Below are 21,784 nucleotides of genomic sequence, written 5' to 3' on the forward strand. Positions count from 1 at the left end.
GCATCCGAGCGTGGGATTCCAAGGTCAGTGACTAAGGCTTTGCAGAGTGCGTTTCTATGTACGCTTCCACAGAAACATCTCGGAATTACAATTCTTTTTTCCGATACGCTCATGTATCTTTCATTTGAAATCGTTTCGCGCGCAGAAATTTTACATTTGCGCAGTCGACGTCTATGAAATCACTCAATCCCCAGCTCCTGTGATGTGTTTATCCTCTTCAGGCAGCTGGTTGCAAGGAGGCAGAAACGCTGTGGCTGAGAATTTGCTACATTGAGCAGCTTGCTTCCATTCTATTTTAATAAAAGTGAAAAGATTCAACCTAAAAAAATCCCTTGATCTTTGAAAAAAACTGTGAACTGAGTGAGTCTGACACTTTCCTTTGACTCCACAAAAAGGCCACGGCTCCGGAGATTGCTGCTGGCTTAAGGGCGAATTCATTACGGATAACAGTCGGACTCGAGGATCGCTCCTATCGGTTCTTCAGCGAAACGCCGCTATTTACACTTGGAGATTAAACAAATTTCTTTCATTATGCTAAGAATGTCCTGTGACTTCCACGCTGAACAAATCAATATTTCATTTTTGTGCTTTGTCAGCGCAGCGGCACAGATTTACACATTTCAGGACGTTGGTTGCGTTCGAAAGAACATCAGCTGCAGAGCTCAGGCAAAACATCAACTTCCTCCGTTTTCAATTATAGATACAACATATTTTATAGATAACAACAGAGTGCATCACACATGAGGGTTCAACTGCTATTAAGGGTAGTTTATTGTGCAGGAGCCGAACCACCGTGTCTCAGAGGAGAACAATGCAACTGGACGTAAGCGAAATATCACTTTGACCTTTTCCAAATGACCTGCCTCCGTAAACCTTCATGTTACAGAGTGTAAGAGATTACAAACTGCTTTTCCCGTCTTTTTTTAATAAAGCTCAATAAAGCTATCCATAAAAACAACCAGGGAAATTGGACGAGGGAAGACATCATCACCATGGAAACAAATGGATTTTCTGGTGGAACACACTGTTTGAGCGCAGCTAATGAGAACTCGTATGTACCAACTGCTCTGGGATCATACGTGTTGACAGCAACACAAGTTGCCATTTCTTATGCTTCGTATTTTCATGAGGGAATGAGGGAACGAACCACAACCCGGGCTCGGTGCGGTTGATTAGAGGACGGAAGCTCGGACTGGTGACCCTGCGCGTGATGGACACGCACAGCTGCACAGGAACCCGAAACGGAACCGAAAGGGCTGCAGGTCCAGCAGGTTCAGCAGAAGAAAGGAGACATTGAATTCAGCTTTACATCCTTTGCAAAGAGATCTTGATCTAAATGAGCTTTCATGGATGAATGATGGCCGTGAGTGGGACCATAATAATCCAAAATGAATGAAGACATTAGGTTTGATTAGGAATTAAACTATGTAGATTCAGTAGAATTCATGTTGTGTTCTGGTGGCTACTTGTGGTTCATTACTAACACACTCCCCCAGTTTATGATGCATGGATTTAACATAAAGCTCTAATATATTAAAGCTTCTTCTTTTAATATTTTTAAAAGGTATTTTACAAAATAATTCCAAATAATATAAAATTCCTTTTCTATGTCTGCCAATACAAACTAATTAAAGATCAGGTAGACGACATCTGCCTCTGTTTGGATATGCACATTTCCATCTGGGCTCACACACAATAATAACATCCTGTTTATGTTGTGTCTTAAGAGCTATGAAATTATGCATTTGCGCGTGTGTGTGTGCATGTGTGTGTGTGTGTGTTCTACATAACATAGTGCGACCTCATACATCAACTGTGCCCATGACCCACATATGAAGAAGTTGCTAATGCTGCTGAACTCAAATGATTCCTCCATGTGGCATTTCTGCTGTGTTCATACACCAGGAGCTGCTGCCTCGGCGTTATCGCTGCTGTTTACACAAACACAGCAACGTGGATACAGAGACTTTACAAATGAGCCTGCGTCGATGCAGAAATCTCACTGTATTACACACCGAACGTTGCTGATTTGGTTCTAATAATGAAATTCCCTGCTCAAACATACTGTCTAATTATGCACATGCACAGTGCAGCCGCCGCCTCGCTGTCAGGCCTCGTTAGCCTCAGACGACAGCCAGAGGTAACCCAAGTGTCAGAGTTCAAGCAAATGAGTCTACATTTAATTACATGTCAGAAAACAGAGCTGACCTTAAGTGTGCGAATGATGCGTTACCGTGGTTACCGCAGTTTAACAAACTAGTTTATTTAACAAGATAACAAAGAAAGTTCACATCATTTCTTGCACTTGTATGAAAACTAATAACGATTAGACAGAGAGTAAAGTAAAAGTAAAATGCATTTTTGGATTGGGAACCATTTACATAATTGCAAAGCAACTGAAGCTTTCTGAGATTAAACTAAACGCGATGTGATGCTGTTTGCTTTGCTCGGGACCCGAGGTCACCGGCTGGTTACAGGACGCACATGAAAAAGAAAGAAGCTGGGTGATTTGTGCCTCTCCTTCACCGCGGGTGGCGAGTCACATCGAGGACATGTCAAGGAACGTCTGACAGATCTGGGAGTGAGATCCAACTGAGCAGGAGGGGTGGGGAGGTCTGACCCCCGACGTCTCCTTGCATGAGCACCAGCGGATGCATATCTAAAGCGACAGAGTCCTGCACAAGGCAAGCAGTCACAAATACAGAAACATCCCGATGGAAAGACACACACACGCACGCACGCGCGCACACAAGCACACACCAGGAGCGCTCCATGTGCGCTGAGAGGTTAGAGGCCAACGCGAACGCGCTCTCTGCTCAGAGGGAGGACGTCCGACCAGGTGAGCGTTGACGCCTCCCACGTGACCCAACGTCAAAAAGTGACGGCAGAGAAATTCACAACTACGTGGGATCAGCACGGCTCATGGCATCAAAATAGACTCTGCGCAACCAGAAAAGTTGACAGTGACTTCTTCCCTTCAGCAGAATCTTGCTGTGGTGAACGAGCCGCTGTGGTCATCATGTCATTCAGCATCTACTGCTAACAGCACGGCATTAATACAGAGAGGCACTAATTAAGACACAGACAGAAATGGACTTGGGTGCATCAAAACTCACATTTAGTGATGTGTTTCAGATTGGTGCTCATGTCTGCCCCTAATTAACTTGAATCTGTTTGTGATTTATTGTCTCTGGCCAGAATTCGGCAGCCAATGGGCTAAAAGCAGCGCAACTGGCAGCTTAAGACTCTCACATCATCTGTGCAAACAAGGCAGATGAAATCAATGTTTCTTCACTATTAAATATTCACTTAGCCGTGTTTATGAGTGCTCATACATGTATGCATGATATAACAGGTTGTTATAAATGGATAAACAGTATTATGAATTTTGCAAGGAGCTTAAAGCCAAGAATATTATTTAGGTTTAAGTGAAGCCGGTCTAAAAGGCAAGAAAAGATGTAACTATTCCTTAAGCTAATGCTAATCTTTTAATATTATGTGCACATTAATCACTTTTATAGACTGAACATCAACCATACCAGGAGCTTTTCTGTCGTTCAGTTTCATCCAGTGAGAAGGAAATTTAGTAAATCTACAAAACATTTCTGACAAGCTGCTTTAGATCTGGAGGATTTTTTTTTGTACCAGCGCTGACGTGATTCAAATTTTCTGCTGCTCAACAGTTCAGGGTTATAACAGCTATTGTCTTGTAACGCATTGAATGTTCGACAGTTTACTCATGTTCATTACACACACACACACACACACACACACACACACACACACACACACACACACACACACACACACACACACACGCACGCACGTCATCATGGATGTTGTGTTCTGAGATGGATGCTAATAACCAACATTGGACCAATGTCTCTCCTCACCCGCCTCATCATGACTCGGTGTTGGAATTAGAAACGCACTGAGGGTGTTAAAGGTGCTTTGCCAAAGTGTTTTATGAAGAGGCAAATGAACTGTGAAATGTGTCGCTCGTTGAGCAAGTTAAATTAGCTTCCCATTTTATAATTTGCTCAGGTACACACACACACACACACACACACACACACACACACACACACACACACACACACACACACACACACACAGGCTGCCGGTACATGGAGGTGACACAATCACATTAAACAACATTAACATTAATTTGGTTTTAGATGTCATGCGCATGATGTGAATCGTGGTCAAGGAGTCTTTCAGCAAAAAGATAGATGGAATCTTAAACCAGACTGTGAAATGTAGAAACAAAAGGGATTTAATCCAAATATGCAAATGTACTGGACTCATGAATTCCTGTGCTGAGGATGCAGACAGAAAAAGCCTCTTCAGTTGAGTGTCTCCCAGTGTTCTGCAATAAAATCCTGGAGCCTCATCATAAAAACAGTGAAGCATTAACAGAGAATTTATTAAGAATGTCTCTCAACACTCAACTATTCTGGTTCTCGATGGTTCGCTTCCTTCAGCGGACTAACAGCCCCGTGGCTTCCCTCCCACTGGCTGCGATCTACCTCATCTGATCGGCCCTAATTACACAGTCGTTGGCAAACTTTATCTCCACAAACACACTCGGCGTAAAAACAGCTTGTTGGAGACTCCAAATGTTGTTTTCACAGGATAAGATGGAGATTGTGGTTGAACTGTTCAGTTGAAGAGCGCTGCGGCACAGCAGGGGGTGTGTGATACAGCCCCGGCTATCAACCTGTTTATCCCACTGCCTGAATCCGGCTTCCTCGGGACAGACAACACATTGGCTCACAGTCCGTTTGTACTTGCAAATAGCCTTCGCTAATGACCAGAACCGGTGCAATGAGACATTTTCAAATATAAGCTGTGCTCACTGTAAATCCAGCATTCTGGCAGCCGGCCCGGACCCCAGGGTTCAGGGTTGGCTCATCTACAAGAGCTGAACCAGGAACCGGATCCAATGTGTGATTATGAATTAAACGTTCAACGCAATGATGATGCATTCATCTGCTTGTTATGCACACAATAAATAAAAATGACCACAAAAGTATGAAAATCTTCACACTTTACTGACTTAACTATGAATCTATGATCAATACTCATCTTTGACTATATTAATACATGTGCCTTAATTTCAATCAACTGCTTTACTAAGCAACTGTAAAATGATGCTTAGGTTTTAGGTTTTTCTTACAGGTAATGAAATATTTCAACCTCAGAGCAGCTGTTGCGTGCTAATGTGTGTGGTCAGTGGGAACCTGTAACAGAAACTTCGTCAGTGACATCGTTGGGCCGAAGCCCCCCCCACCTGAACATCTGATTAGAACCTCTGAAGGAACGTCGTCTAAGAGCAGCTGCAGCTGTTCTGCAAACTCACCAACCATCTGGACCACAATAAAATGAACTCGCTCTAAATCACTGACTTTATTACTCAATCCAATTATCTAATAATGTGTAAGATATTGTAAAAGACATCAATAGTGGATACTTTATAGGACGCACTGTACATTCAGTGTCCTATTAGTGTGACGTGTTTCATCCTACTCCATATTTATGAACGGAACTCGAGCTCTCGCCCTCATCTGCGAGTCGCTGCTTGATCTTGTCTTGAGTCCACACGTTCGGCCCGTTCGCTTTCTACCAACAGACTGGTTATTTCGCGCCCCACGCGTTCCACTCCGCGACCTCCTCGGCGCCTCCCTCGCTTCGCCCCCTTCGCCCCCCCCCCGTCACTCGGCGCCGGCGTTGGGCTGTCGGCCCTGACAGATGCGCCCTCGCTCAGGGTGCGCTGGAAGATTACAGCGTGGATGGCAGAAAGGAGATCAAAGGTGGGCTGTGAGCGCGCAGCAGTGAGGGCTGAGCCGCGCAAACGCTGTCAGAGCAGAATCACTGGGAATTATTAGGAATATGAGGGGTTTTCTCAGCACTTTATAGACTCTCATTGACCTGTGCATCAATAAAACTCACATCCAAAGCTGCTCAGCGTAATAAAGAAGCGCAACTCACCTTCTTTACTGTCTCATCGTCGGCATCTTTTCTCCCCTGCGCTTAATTCCAGGCTGCTCGTCCTCCGTGCGTGCACATTTTTCCACCTTGGGGTGAAGACAGACATAGTCGGTCATTGAGAATTCATGGCTACGCATCACAGTGCTCCTGCGGCGTCCCGGTGGCGACTGTGCCGGTCCGTGTGTCATGTGCCCGTGCTGTGCTGTGGCTCCCTGCTCTTTCTCTGGGCTCCTTTCACTGTTGCAGCTCCTAGTGAAAGGCTGGAGGGGGGATGGTGGGCACCGTGACAAAAAAAAAAAGGAAAGGGGAGAAATGTGCAAACCTGGATGCTTTTAAGTGGATTGAAGGAGAATTAAAAATGAATATTCATTGCAAAACAAGGAAAAATCAAACATAGTTAAATGTAGTTTAAGCTCATCTGATTTAATTCTAGCATTAAATCCATTTGGTCTCAGGGTGATAACTCCTTCTTCCTTTCAATCCCCAACACTGCACACATTCTGTCATATTGTCCAGTGTTTTCTCTTCCCATGAAAAAGGCTTACGTAACAAACATCCAGCTCCGAGACACAGCTTACATAATTATCTCTCGTAATAACCTGTCGAACGGAAGCGGAGAGCGACGGCGTCTCGAAAGCATCTACGCCTTGAGACGCGGCGGCGCTGACGAAGAGGAGGCACCGAGCGCTGCGAAGGCACGGAGCAGATGGTGGTCGGCCCGACTCTCGCCCGCCAGGCGGGGCTCGGTTCGAACAGGTTGCACACACACATGCACACGGGCGTACAGGCAGGTCAGAGGGAGGACATTAAGGCTCCAGGGGCGCTTCACTGCCTTCATATGACACAGGCTCACAGAGTCTACGCATGCTCATTCTATCTAAACTATGCCAGAAACTATTATAGTGTCACAATATTCCCACTTTAGCAAATGAGAACAACAAAGATGAGATTTCACGTCCTATATGTCCTCTGTTCTCTGTCAATCATGTCACCTCTACAGGGGAGAATTTCAATTTCACACTTGGCTGGGATGCAGAACACATCACTTAAACACAGGTAGAGAAACAAAGAGACGGGGCGAGGGGCGGGCCGCTAAAAAATGGATCAACACGCGCGTTCGCGAATGAGTAAACAAGCTGGGGATGAACAGAGATGTGAACAGAGATGAATGCATCACACGCGCGGCCGAGGCGCCGTCACCGGCGGAGGTAAGAGAGGACGAGCGGAGCCCACGGCCGCTTGTTTTCAAATGAAACACAAAATTAAAAAGGAGCTTGAACCTTTAATTCTAATCTTTAAATTAATTTCTTCACTCTATGCAATCAGAGGCAGTGATTAGAGAGGCTCTTCATTACGGTGCAGCGTGTCTGTGCACATCCAGGCTGAGGCGGATGTGTGTCCACCTTCCTGTGTGTCAATTGCATTTGTCAAAATCACAGCATTCCATATCTGCAATCTGAATAATTCATGAGTGCACAGAAAAGCGCAAAATAAATAAATAAAAGTGGAAAACAAGTCTGTCAGAGGGGGATTGGCTGGTTTTCTATGCAAAATAAGCAAAATTCTGCAGAGTGATGCGCAGGCAGCGCAGAGATAGGAGGAAAACACGGAGCAGCAAGTGGGGAACGCAGACAGAAAGAAAAAGAAAGAGGGGAGTAAAGTCACAGTTGTATGAAGACAAGAAAAGCTTGTTAAAAATAAACTCCATATGCTGGAGTGCGATTAGGAAATAGGCCCCTCGGTGTTCATGAATCTCTTACTGCACAATCAATAGCGTAAGCGATACATAAAAGATGAGGCCGAGTTTGACCTGTGCACCGAGGGAAGGGGAAGCGTTCTGCGGAGCCTGGGCCGGAGGAGATGGCAATTTAGACTCTGTCAGGGCGTCCTTTGAAGTCCTGGCAGATGAGGCCGGTCTGTGGATCAGCCCACGGCACCGCTGCACTAACCCTGCAGGCTCCGGCTGCGCCTGCACTGAGTCAGCAGCAGCAGCAGCAGCACCGGCCGGCATGATGCATGGTCTGCACCGCCGATCCACGGCCCCGGGTGGTTATTCAGGCTTCACCCGTGATTATTTCTACGCTTTGTTACATTTCCACAGCAGCGCGGCTTCACAGCGGTCGGCCGGCGATCCGATGCTGATGCTTATTTTCCCCAACGATGGAATTTGTGGAGGAGCAGCTTATTGTGCGATTCTCCATTTCTCAGCAGACACACACGCACACGCACACACACACACACACACACACACACACACACACACACACACACACACACACACACACACACACACACACACACACACACAGGGACCTTTATCTGTCTGAAGATCAAGATCAGTGGAGACGCACACACATGGTCTGTAAGCACATGCTGCTTGACCGATTGTTTGAGGCATGTGGGCACTCTGGTGATAAATAGAGGTGAACCACGTCAGAAAGAGGATTAGAGGGACTGTGAAAAAGCAGTGAATTATTGACGGGAAAGAGGGGGATTTAGATTTAGCATCCAGCCCAGGAGCGCCTAACCCCACCCCCCGTCCTTCCTCATGCACACTCATACTTAAAAACAGCGATGACTCAGTGAGACGTCCCAGGTCACTTTGGACTGACATTGCTCAGGAAACTATGAGTCCAATCTGAGTCTCTGCTTTGACCTGACGTCTCCTAACAGGCCTCATCCCATCGCTGCGAACAGCGGAATGTCTGGAAAAGCAGCTGGGGCGGGAACTGTGCGATCCATAGCTGACACCGGGAGGCTGGGACACAAAGTGAGACGTCGACTTGTAGATACTAGAATCTCATGTGTTTGCAGGAACACATACACTAATCCGATTCAAAATACACCCAAATCTCTGTGTGATTAACATAATTCCGGATTTTGAATAAATCACGGGTGATTAAACTAACAAGTACAAACTGTCTTTTTTTACTGCTGCCGCTAAAGGAAGACGATAAACCGTCTCCCGGCCCGAGGGTTCAACAGAAAAGGATGCTTCGATGCAGCTGTTCGGCGGACGGGTTGAACTTCTCGCGTCTGGACCGCTGTGCACCTGTGCTTTTGGCTGCCGTTAAGCGTTCCTACAAGGGCACTAAGACGTGTGCGGCATTTGCAATTGAAATGCAGGGCGTGATTTGGAGACAGCGAGGGTTGATGGCACCCCACCTGGCCGCCTAGACCTCCAAGGGGCGAACTTAATGAGTTCCCAGCGCTGTGATGCTGGTGACAGGGAGTCATTTATTAAAAAGCAGCTGTTTACTGTACACAAGTGACAGGTTTGTAAAAATCCTAGCGTGAAGTCGGGGAATACCAGCGATTGATCCGATTGCTCCGACTTCTCCTCCATTTTCCAGACAAACGATGGGCATGATGGGATCTCTACTGTGAACAAACTTCCCTTGACCTTTGCTCTCAGGTAGCTTGATGTTGGAGCCTCTTATCAGTGCATGAAAGCCCTTCACACCAAGTTAATCACTAGCAATAACCAAAAGTTTGTGGGAAAAGCAAAAGATATTAGGCTGAAAAAATATTTTACGCTGATGACGCCCTATACTACAATGCTGGCAGTGAACTACGATCTTTTGTAGGGAGCATGAAAAGCCTACTGAAGATCTAAATAAGATGTGATTGCGTTTGTCATTGTCTCTCTGTGCACGTTTGCCTTTTTGACATCGTTGTCAGTTCACATTAGAACAGGATATGGCTTTATATGCGAGCGTCCATATGAGCGGGGCCCAATCTGATATGAGCAGCAGATCTGGCATTAAGCGCCAGGCCCCCGTGGTGCGAAAGCAGAGGGATAATAAAAAGAGACGCGTGTCGCCGATATGTCCAACGAATCGCATTAAGTCGCGAGAATCATTTTATGTCTTTCATCCACCTCGGTTTGACACAATGCCGCTGTCGACTGTAGACGAGCCGTCCCACCGGCTCATTATTGCTTCCAAGCTCGTGCTTTCCCCCGAGCCGCCGTCGGCGTCGTCGTGCTCCTCCGAGGCCTTTTCGCGACAATTGCAGCCGGAATCGCGAAATTCGAGCAGCCGGCGTTTTTTCCTCGCAGATTTGTTTGGCTAAGCCCCTTTTTCCTGTGCGAGACGGGTCTGGCGATGCGAGATTACCCACGAGGACACGTATCCGCGGCCGCGTGCCTGAGCCCATTATCGCGTCCAACCATGTCAGTGACTCCGGCACTCATCCTGAATGCACACTCTGTATAGCGTGTACCGCCCCACACTATGCTGCAATGAGCCTCCTCTGGGTGATGCCACGGTTTAATCACAACGGGAAACTTCAAGGTCTTTACTGGGTTGCACACGGAGGCACCGAAAGGCTTCTGCGACTCAGTCCACGCGAAATACAAAAGAGTCTAATGAATGCGATTCTATAGGGAGGCTCGTCTTCAAGGTCTGAGCTCTGAGAGCACTTTTAATAGACAGTCTCGTCACAGCTCCACTACATCTCCACTCCGATGTCTCCCTCGCTATTCATAACCATCTCACTTATCTCCTCTCTGCTGCTGCTCCGGTTCCAAGCCCATTGCCCATGTAGCCTTATTTGAGACCTCTTTTTTTTATTTTCCTGCTGTTTCCCACTTTTTTTGTGTTCTTCGGACCCGTTCCTCACGTTGCCGCTCGATGCTCGGCCAGAATAACAGCAGTGATCTATCAACAACATTCTCTTGCACCCAGAGGGCAATTTTCTAGACCTGGCAAAGCATCAGTCTTATTTGCTTTACTGTATCAAGCCGCTGCTGTAATAATAGCACCGGGAAATTTGATTAACGCGGTGCAGGATTAGCGCTGCAACAAGACGAGCAGCCTTTGAGAGGCCGGTGATTTCGCGTGAAGCTGCAGCGTTGCCACGGGCGGCGGGTGACTGACGTGGGCTGAGAGGAAGGACGCGGGAAAATTGCGGGCGAAGAAATGGGCGTGCACAAACACAAGCGAGGGACTCCAATCAGGCCAAATCAATGTGAACTAATCCTTTGCCAATTAAGGAAGCGTAGGTCAACAGCCAGGACCTAATTCAATTTCTTTCTAGCTGTTCTAGCTGCGAAAGGATTGATTGAAAGTCCTGGACATGAGCCAGACAAATGAGTGAATACAGTTATGAGATTTCTGTCTTTTCACACGCAGCTCTTGGCATTCAGGCCTCCATCGATCGCGGGTCAGACAAGAAGTGTTCCCACGTATCGATGCTGTACAGTAACACGGAGCCTGCCTTGGTCCGCTCCCTGTGACAGGCTGCCTGTTAGCATTTCCCACTGTTACTCAAGAACTGGGGTCTCACTCACATGCATAAATGGAAAACAATATGGGATGGATATAAACACAAAGCTGTTGTACCCAGAGGAGGAGACTGAGTGGGGGAAGGAAGAGGTGAGAAAGAGATGACGGGGTGTAACTGAACACTGTTCATGAATATGTGAGGGGGTTGCAGCCACTGGGGTGAAGGCTGGGATACGATGAGTTGGAAAACATTTATGTACATGTACAGTCATTACACATAATCTTTGGTCTTGGCCATTTTACCAATGTGCTTTTAATTACGCATTATTATTATTTTTACCTTTATGGTCCAAGTATACGGAAAAACGAGCCTATAAGGTCTAAAAAATCTTCTCGTATTGATTGTCTCTTTATTTAGTGCCAATATTGTCGTATTATATTCATTTTTCATTCCTACATATCTCATGGCACACAGGTAAATTAGTGCAAACGGATCAACTGTGAATTAGTAGGTGAAGACATTAGCTGTTGTCTCGCTGGTACATCTATCGCCTTGTCAGATAACAACAAATACTGGAATGATTAATGTCTTATCCAACAGAATCATCCAGAGGAATAACAACAAACCTCTCTCTCTCTCTCTCTCTCTCAACTACAATAACTGCGCGTCATTATCAGAAGCCGTTTATTTAACTGTGTTGAAGTGCTGCATTTTTCTTAAGCCTACACTTAAATCAAGACCGAGTGGTTATTTAAATCTTTTAAATTCGCACAACTGCTTGCGTAACTGCAACAACCCCCTGGGAGGCATAATTCACCGATATTTTCTTGACGAGAAAAGGTTTTTGAAAGTTACGTAACTCGACTGAGCGAGGCAGAGGCGGACTGACAGGTGCCGTGCGCGTTCAGCGGTCCGGAGCAAGCAGCTCGGTTCCGTTACAGAGCCGGTGAGCGGGCCGAGCTCCGTCCACCGCGAGCAGAACCCTGAGTTAAACCCTCAGAACCACAGCAAAGTGAAGAACAGAATCAGCGTCCAAACGGTTTACAGCTTTGCAGACGCTTCACGCGGTGAAAGCTCAGAGGCGCATCGAGAAACAAACAGATTAGGTTGAAAAAAAAAAAAACTAAAATGACATGGGACATGTTGGAGACATAATGAGGACTGTGTGAAATTCACAGGAGAGATGTCGTCCAGATTCTGTAATCTTTGACAAAATGAGAAAGGATGAGAGAACGGAGCAAAGTAGAGGAGAGACAGCGAGCTCAGAAGCAGCGAGCCGCTGTCAGGTGGGCGCCCATATAAATCTAAGCGCCGTTGTTTGCATAAATGTGCAGGAGTCTGCACAAATCCCCATAAAGTATCTGCTGCAGCCTCGGGCTGCTTCACTGTACAACAACCACCCGCTGCCTTCCTGCATTTAATGCTATTCTGCACCGAGGCTCTGGACAGTCGTCATCCCTCAGTACTGTAGTGATTAACCAGAGTCGACACGAGGTGCAGTTTGTGACACAGGTGCTAATTCCTACATGCTTATTCCTGCTGCTGCACCGGGGTTATCACCGAAATATCCACAAGCTCGCCAATGCTCAGTTCAGGGTTTAAACAGAGCGACGCACTGCTCGTTGCTGGGAGACTTTGTATGTTTATGACCAAGATGGCTGTGAAGGGCCGCTACCCTGTGTCCTTGGCCTGCGCCGCCCTCACCCCCCTCGTTCCTTTCATCTCCTTCCCTTTCCCTTTCCTCCATCCCCACCTTTTATCTCTGCGCTTGTGTAATCCTAATGTTCCACTCTTGCAGAGCCTCATTAGTCTAAACCCCCCACCCACACCCGGCCGCCTTCTTGAAATTCACAGAAGATATCGCGGCGCTGACAGCTCCTGAACCTGCTGCTGTAACCACCCATCACAGTGGATAAATAAAAGATGCTGCTCGCACAGACGCGTGCATCCGCGTACCAGCACATCCGTCCGCGTGCAGAGGCCGGACCCGCCGAGTAAACGCTCACCCGTCCATCTGGCTCCGCCAGGCATTCCCATAACAAGCATACAAAGCCATTAAATTAGCCACCAGCACTATGCGCCGCCTCCCATTAACTTGTTACCTAGTGTGTAACGGCTCACAGCAGTCTGTGGGTTGCAGGATTAATGCAGTGGGGGATCGCACTGTAACATAAGAAGAGGGTCTAGTGAAAAACAACACAGCTATGAAGCACATGTGAAGCTACTGTGTGACAATAAGTCATAAATGGGGAAGCGTGCATGAATGCTGCGCAGACGCCTGTGGTTGAGGTCATCGCGCAAGAGAGGCGGAACGCGGTGCGTTGCAGAGAACACAACGTCTCATCTCCAGATCTGAGGAACCGAACCCACGGCTGCATCGCCGCGCGTCCCGCGCGTCTGCATCGTCCTACATGCAGCGCTGGCGGAGAGGAGAAGAGCACTCCTCGATCTCTACCTCTGCTAATCTGAAGTGAAGGTAGTCGGGCTATCAGTGGGGAATTTAAGGGGATTACACATGCTGAAGAAAATAAGGCTTAGGCGCATTAACACACACACACACACACACACACACACACACACACACACACACACACACACACACGCACACACACACACACACACACACACACACACACACACACATACACACGCACACGCACACACACACACGTGTACAGTAGGTGAACAGTACCAACACAAGGGGTGAGCTCGTTTCACCACTACTTCATGTGCATTAGTGAAGCTTTAAGGATTTTGCCTTTGCTGCCCTGAACTACTCGCTGTATGCGTTCCATCCCACCATAGACGTGCTACATGCTTGAATCCTGATGACTCAGAGTCCGTCCCTCTCGTCTCTGCTCTCGCAACCCGGACAGAGGAGCCGCGAGTGTTAAAAGAGTCAAGATGAGTCAAGAGCAGGTTATAGTTGGCAGCGAGTGCAGTCGTTACATCATCAGCCAGGGCGAGTAGTGTCGCGAGTGTGGCAATGGGAGGCCAGCGGCACTGGGAGCACTGAGGAGGAGGGGCACTGGGAGGGGCACTGGGAGGCCAGCGGCACTGGGAGGCCAGCGGCACTGGGAGGCCAGCGGCACTGGGAGGCCAGCGGCACTGGGAGGCCAGCAGCACTGGGAGGCCAGCGGCACTGGGAGGGGCACTGGGAGGCCAGCGGCACTGGGAGGCCAGCAGCAGCCAGGACCGATTCCACCCACTGCCCATGGATCCCCAACGTGTCTACACTGAACAACCACTAGCATGCATCCAGCATCACATAGGTTGTTGTAAACAGGGGGTTTAATAAATCGTCAAGCGTGTGCAGAAACGGAGCAAATCGATACCAGCACATGACACGATCGGGTCTGTCCCCATGAAAAAAAGAAATAACCTCAAATAACCTGGAAGCTGCGCGGGACTGATTTCCTTAATGATCCCTATTGATGTTTGCTTGCAGCCGATCGCAGGATGTTGACACATCACTGTGGTGCGCTCGAGTCCACGTCGGCTCTTCGAATGAATCAATGAACGCGCTGATTGAGAGGCGTCCTCGTACTCCGGCTGCTGCCAGCCCAGTTTTCACAGGTCACAGTGAAAAGTAGCCGATATGAACAATTTTCTGGTGAGAGTCCTTTCGCTTTTACTGGCTTCACAATAACGGACTCAACCGCGTGTTAACCATTTACAGACATCTGTTCTCGCTTTTCTCAGTAAATATTGAACCACTTTTATTATTTTTTCTGTCTGCTGTGAGTATTGAGCTGGGAGCATTAATGTTTGGCACAAAGCAAAATCTTAATTAGACGTCTAAATGCTGGGTGTCATTTCCACAGGATTTGGATTGTGACCAGCCACTAATATTTTTTAATCAAACTGTGCAGCAGCGATGCCTTATAGTGTCTGGCATTGATTCCAGGAACGCCGACACTTAAAGGAGATGTGCCGTCAAAATGACTAAATGACTTCGTTTAGGCCTGAAGGAAATCTGGTGTTTATTACACGGAGTAGAAGGTGACAAGTTCATCGCAACCCAGCGCCACAAACAGCACCTGAAATATTAAATAATATGGAATTTTTCTCACATCTTCCTTCATTTCAGATCAATAACTTAATGGTGCACATGTTCATGTAATGAGGGACTAAAATGACAGCGATACGAGGGAGAATGACTCACGCATCGGTACATTTTGTTCGTTGAAATCCGGATAAAAAAAGTAGCAATGAATGAAGAGAATTGCGTCTGTTGTGGTGACTCCCCTCCCCGAAGACCACACACACACACACACACACACACACACACACACACACACACACACACACACACACACACACACACACACACACACACACACACGTCCCCTCCTACACACACAATCATTATGACAGCGACTGCTCATTCTGCCGGCTGCATCACCATCAACCGTGGCCCAGATTCCGTCAGATTAAACAAGTGACGTCACCCAAAGGGGCCTGTGTGTTTTTGTGCAGTATCTATTGCTCTGTGTACCATATGTGCATTCATGTGCGCTTGTGCATTCTAAAGCTTCAAGAAAAAAATATCCTAATGTTCTAAAAGCCTGATCATATAACAAACAGGAAGAGTCTCTGGAGCTTGAAAACATACAGCATTTGACCGGGTTTCATCCCAAACAAGCGCCCAGTGGCTTTGGAGCCATGACGACTGTACATCTGTTGTGCAGACCACTGGAGGTCAACAGCCGTACATGCGTCTCCTGAACAAAACACACACACAGCAAACAATAATCCCACTGTGCACAACAGCATCCAGTGAGGATTATGGCTCCATGTCTCATGTTCTGCACGTTTATATGCAAGTATTTCCTTGTTTTGTTAAAGTTATGTTACAGAATGTATATTGTATCAGATCAATTAGCTTTCTCGTGATAAACACAAAATACGTATCCATGCTTGTTCATTTGAATGACAGATGAGTTTGAGTCTCGGTCTGAGTCTGTTTTTGTGTCAACACATGACAATTTACAAAGCGGTTTTGTAAGTAGCAGCAGAGAAAATGCTGATTCTCAAATCCCTGCTGCGGCGACGCTGACTGTCATATAAACAGTCTGGACCCCTCCATAAAATGTATGATAATCACGGCTGATAAAGAGCGTGAGAACAGTATTTGTTGGCAACGTGGCGTCAAGAAGATCTTTCTCACTTAGCTTATTGGAGCCTGAGAAAATGCCCTGGCTCGTCACAGCCATCCAAAGCTATTGGCTAGTGATGACCCTGACTAAGCCATTTTCTGCTGCCCGTGCACCCATCTCTCTCCCTGCCAGAGCCACCAAGGAGATTTGGGTGTCGTCGCAGATGCCAGTATTTCATGCTTTCGCCATGCCGGCTTTCAATGTCTGTCTGTCTGCCTGGCAGCATGGGAAGCGTTTAGCAAGAGAAGAAAACAGCATCCTCTTCCCGACAACTTGCCAATTACGCTCCAAAAGCTGTTTGCTGACCATAATGCACTGGACACATCTCCTTCCAAAAAAACAAGACAATGGCATTCAATGATGAGCTTTCTGATCTAAAATGAGTGAGGAGAGAAGTGTCTGTTTGCAATTCTCACTCATTTTGTTTTGCTTGAACACGAAAACAAGGCAAGATGTTTTGATGGAGAGAACGAGAGACCAGAAATTAGGAAAGAAAAACTCAGGCTAAAACAGTTTCAAGCAAACTATGACTGCAAAGTTTATATAATGTCTGAATGGATTAGTGACATTAAGCAAAAATTAATATTTTAAGCACATTTGAGATGAAATAACTTAAGACAGAGTCAATAGATCCAGCCGACACCGTCAGGTGTGTAAGTCATTCAAGGAGTAGCTGGTGGGTTCACAGTTCAGTTATAAAAGAAAAAACTGAAAAATTGCAGGTTACATGTGGTCAAATCCAAAAAGGTTCTTGAAGAAAAGCTGCTAAAAGATTAATATTTAAATAGAATAAAATATGCCAGAAGTGGAGGTGGAAAACTTTCTGAGGCAACTTTACAAATTCATAACAGCAGAGGGCTTCACATATTTTGACAACTGCATGAATTATTGTGCGTGTGATCACATGAATAGTGGAATCATTCTTACATGTTATGTAAGACTGTTGAACTGATATGTTCATAATTCAGATTGTGGAAAAGAGGCTGGTACAGTATAACTGAAACAAGTCCTTGTTCTATTTTTGGCTAAATAAACCAAACCAAACCTCCATGCAAAGGGCTTGTTTGTGTGTTTTCACCAAACAACCACTCTGTATATTTGCAATGTGTCAGACCAAAGCTGATGAAACAAGAGATAATGCTACAACAAATTAACCCTGGTGAGCTCTGAGCTTGTGTTTGCTGAGCTTGTCACAGAAGCATGTGTGCTGCACTGCCACGTTCATTATCCTGTGAAGGTATGGTTGCTTTTGAAAGTGTGTGTGTGTGTGTGTGTGTGTGTGTGTGTGTGTGTGTGTGTGTGTGTGTGTGTGTGTGTGTGTGTGTGTGTGTGTGTGTGTGTGTGTGTGTGTGTGTGTTTTAGCGGGAGCAGCTGGAACGTAGTGATACAGATAAAGAAGCACTGTGATGTGCATGAAGCATGAGGTGCTGTCCGTGGTGCTGAAATCATTCTTTGAGCTGCACCAACTCTGGATTCATTCATCGTTCTGTCTCTTTCACACGCATACAACCACATGAGCGCACGCACACCCAGAAACACACACACACACACACACACACACACACACACACACACACACACACACACACACACACACACACACACACACACACACACACACACACACACACACACACACACGTCACAGTTCCACTCAAACACATATTTTGATCTCCTTACAAATCTGCTGTCCCGAATTCACTCGAAAAGCCTTTTATGTATCACCAGATTATACTAAAAATGACTCCAATAAAGATTCAGTGAGAAAAAAAAACCCCGCGTAACTGATGACCTGAACAAGACGCCGCTGATAAAATTACCAAAAGTCAGCTAATTCACAACAAACCCATCACTCAGCCCACTGGGGTTGACTGATGCCTGACCTCCAGCTGTCCGTCCATTCTGGGCTCAATTAGCAAAGAACCTTCCTGCTGCACACGTGCAAAGACCTCATCACTTCTGACCTTTATCTTCCACGTTAATTTAATTACTACTAAATCCAGACATTAAATTTCTCTGTCACAAAAGAGCGTGTGTGGAGGTCAAAAAATTAAGAGAGCCAGAATGAAGCCTCTTCCTCTGCTGGTCCCTCTGCAGATGGAAACTGTGGGCAGTGTCTTAATCACTGTTACGCAGTTGCCAGGACAGATTTGAGCTGTGAGAGTGAGAGTCACAAGAGGGGAAAAAGCATCTCAGGCATGAGTAGAGGTTAGAAAATGAATAAATAAAGCAGAACATGGCAGGAAGATGCCTTGGCCAAGACTAGCCAGCAAAACCAATATGCAAGCTTGAGTCAAATTTGTACTTTTTCACTAGAACCAGAATAATTCCAGATTAATCTCTTAACATTATGCTTTACTACTTTTCCAATGACTATAAAGGCACCACAGAAAAGCAAAGCAAAGCTGAATGTGGCCAATTTTGCTCTCTCTTTTTCCTGCAGATGATGTGCGAACACAAAAATTGCAGCAGCTCACATCGCGGTCTGTTAAGTAGTTGAAGCCATTCGAAAAAGACAGATATTCTAGATACAGCACAGAAATAAATGGAAGAAAATGGCCCTTTGTGAACGTAGACAAATAAGCTCCACCATCTCACTATATGAAAAAAACAGCCTTAAATAGAGGAGCACTCTGGGTGATTGGCCATAAACAGGGCTCTGTCCATCACCCTCTGTGCTGCTTATTACATGGGGATGATGTTTTTCCTCTCTCTTCTCCCTCCTTCCACCTCTTCCACCTTGGCATTGGTCATATTTTGGCTTTGTACCACAGTTTCCGCCCCTCCCTCCTCTGCCGCTGCTCTCGCTCCCTCCCTCCCTTTTATTTCTCTCCCTCGCAGGCAGAGCACAACATGGTGATTTATGGCTGAACTTAAAAACACCACACAGTGTTTTACAGGCTCTCGGTCCTGGTCTCGTTTGAAGCCACGAGAGGCTCAACAATGCCGCAAACAGTAAGATGAAGTATGACTCCAGACTGAGATTTATTAGAACACGCTGAAGATGGATTAGGCAAGAAATGAAATAAAGGTAAATATTTTAGGCTCTTGACTAATAATCCCCTACACTGTAATCTGTTCTGGACTCCTTTCAGACAAACCCATCTAACGCACGAAACTGAAACCCAACTGGCGATAATTATCAAATCCCCGCCTCCCTCCTGCCATCAATTTTGCCTGTTTCGCCGCCATATTTGGCCCTTTTCCTAGTCGCGTCTGTGGAAAAACAACCCTGAGCACCAACACCAAGCATTCACTCATTCACACACTGACACACACGTACAGTCGCCATCTGTCACGCTGCATCGTCCCCGAGCTCGCGCTCCCTCCGCGTCCTGCCGGGACACATGCTCACTAATGATTCCATAACTCCGTCACCACCTCGTTAGGGCTGTTGGTGAGCGCCGCCGCTCCATTCACCGCTCGGTAATGGACCGGCGGTCCGGACTCGGCCGAGGCCCGCGTGGTGGCGGCGCTGACCTCCACCTGCTCCGGAGCTGCTGCCGTCATCGCGTCCATCTGCCCGTCGCCCCGTCTACATCTGACGACAGCGCAGCTAACGGTGAAAGGTTGTCGCGCGCAACTTCACAGCGTTGGAAGCTGAACCGGCTCCAGTTTCCACACACTAGCTGATGTGTTTACTCGCGGAGCTCCGTGCCTTCGCGCCACCTGGGAAAAACACCAACACCGTGGGCGAGCGACTTGCCAGGGAATAAAGGGGGAGCAAAAGCTCGGCTCTGAAGGCTGAAAGGAGAATCCTGGCTCTGCAACAGAACCCCCTCAGAGGACGCCACATGAGAGGACGATGCCCAAGTTGCTCTGTGCAGTTATTATATAAGGCCAGCGCGCGCTGTCTTTGTACAATTTCAGGAGCTTAGCGGAAGACCTGAGAAAGTGGTCTGTAACGATGTCAGAACCAGCCATCGCCGTCGCCAGAGGGGTTTCCTGTGAACGCTCTGCATGTGTGGGACACAGGGCCGAGCGGCGTCTCACGCTGGACGGGCAGATTAACGCGGCCAAGAGGGGTTAACGAACACACAAACGAGCCCGGTGACCCGGCGGCTGCGATGTGACCAGTTGGCGCAGATAATCCCTGGACAGGCTGGTGTTACAGACCGAACAATGGCCTCCACCCCCTTCGGCCAGACTGTACAGCACGAACAGCTCTGTTTGATTGTCTTATCAGCTTGTCCTAAATGACTTGTGTCGATATGCATGTGAGCACCCGTGGCTTTGCATTCCTACAGCACCACATATTGAGTGTCGTGCAACATTGTAACGGATACGTGATCAGGTAATTACGCATATATGTCTCCATCAGAGGCTTCTATCCTGCAGCTGCCTTGTGTGTTACTGTCTTTCTCATTTAAACTCACGCTCCACACAGCACATTAGCCGTCTCCTCCTCGTTCCCCGGCTCGCGGTGCCTCCTCATTCATTGGCCCTTGTGCCTGATTTAGCCAGTGCCCAGGGCCTGCAGCAACTGGCGGTGGTATAGAGGGCCATGTAAATGTCACCGTCTCAGAGGCTGGGTTCCGCCGAGCGTGAAATGAAATGTGGCAGAGTTTTAGGGGCCTGCCTTTCCTCACATGGACGTTCCACAGTGCATGGGCCCTATATGGAATCCCAGTGCGCACACAGCTGGACGCGCTATCGGCTTTCATTCATCAGGTGGGGTAAAGAGTCACATCTACAGTACGAGGGTCTGAATATGTCCCCAATACGCAATAATCTCATAAGGCATTGGCCAGTTTTATCCGAAAGAATCCTATAGATTAAGACTAATTGTGCTGCATGTTGGACACATGTACTGTGTGCACACACTGTGATAGTACACGGCAGATCTAATCCTTGAGGGACATAACTAACAAGCTCCGTGTCTAAAAACTCGAAAGGTCAATCACGCACCTTGTGTTTTCAAAAGGAATAATGGCTGCTGCTCCCACGCAGCAGAAGAACTCTGAGTACTGTACACACGGGCAGAATACTGAGAAGCAGCTCAACCTTGCTCTGCGGGAGCCCGGGCCCTGTGGGGCTTCTTCTGCTGGGGAGATTGGCAGCGGGCCTGAGGGTCTCCCTCTCAATTAATGTCAAGAACATCAGCCGGCACCATTTTGGATCTGAAACAACTGTGTCAAAGCAGCGTGTTCAATCAGTTCTGCATTGGACTATTTCCTGTGGGCGCTTCTAGTCGAGGACGGGATCAAAGTAAGAGCATTGGAATGTGTGCGTAAGGCTCCAGGAATGCGTCGTCGGTGTATCAGAATTCCCGCTCTGACATTCAGGTCACAAGCCGTCCCTCTAAATATTACTTTCCCTGAAGTGACAGCGTGGCATCAGCGTTTCGATGAACTCAATAAAACCCTCCATTTTCCAGTCTATTCAAAAGTGATGAGATCAATTAA

The 21,784-nt window shown here is 47.1% G+C and overlaps 1 protein-coding gene across 3 annotated transcripts in view; it reads right to left on the reverse strand.

Moving 5' to 3' along the window:
• dlgap1b (discs, large (Drosophila) homolog-associated protein 1b) overlaps positions 1 to 21,784 on the reverse strand; it is a 62,540-nt gene that overhangs the window by 34,366 nt on the left and 6,390 nt on the right. For all 3 annotated transcript variants that reach the window (XM_029149493.3, XM_029149491.3, XM_029149494.3), the window contains exon 2: positions 5,992 to 6,077. The gene's annotated coding sequence lies outside the window, so the exon portion shown is untranslated. The remainder of the gene's footprint in view (positions 1 to 5,991; positions 6,078 to 21,784) is intronic.

Source organism: Betta splendens, chromosome 4, assembly GCF_900634795.4.
Source record: "Betta splendens chromosome 4, fBetSpl5.4, whole genome shotgun sequence".
NCBI classification, from domain to species: domain Eukaryota; kingdom Metazoa; phylum Chordata; class Actinopteri; order Anabantiformes; family Osphronemidae; genus Betta; species Betta splendens.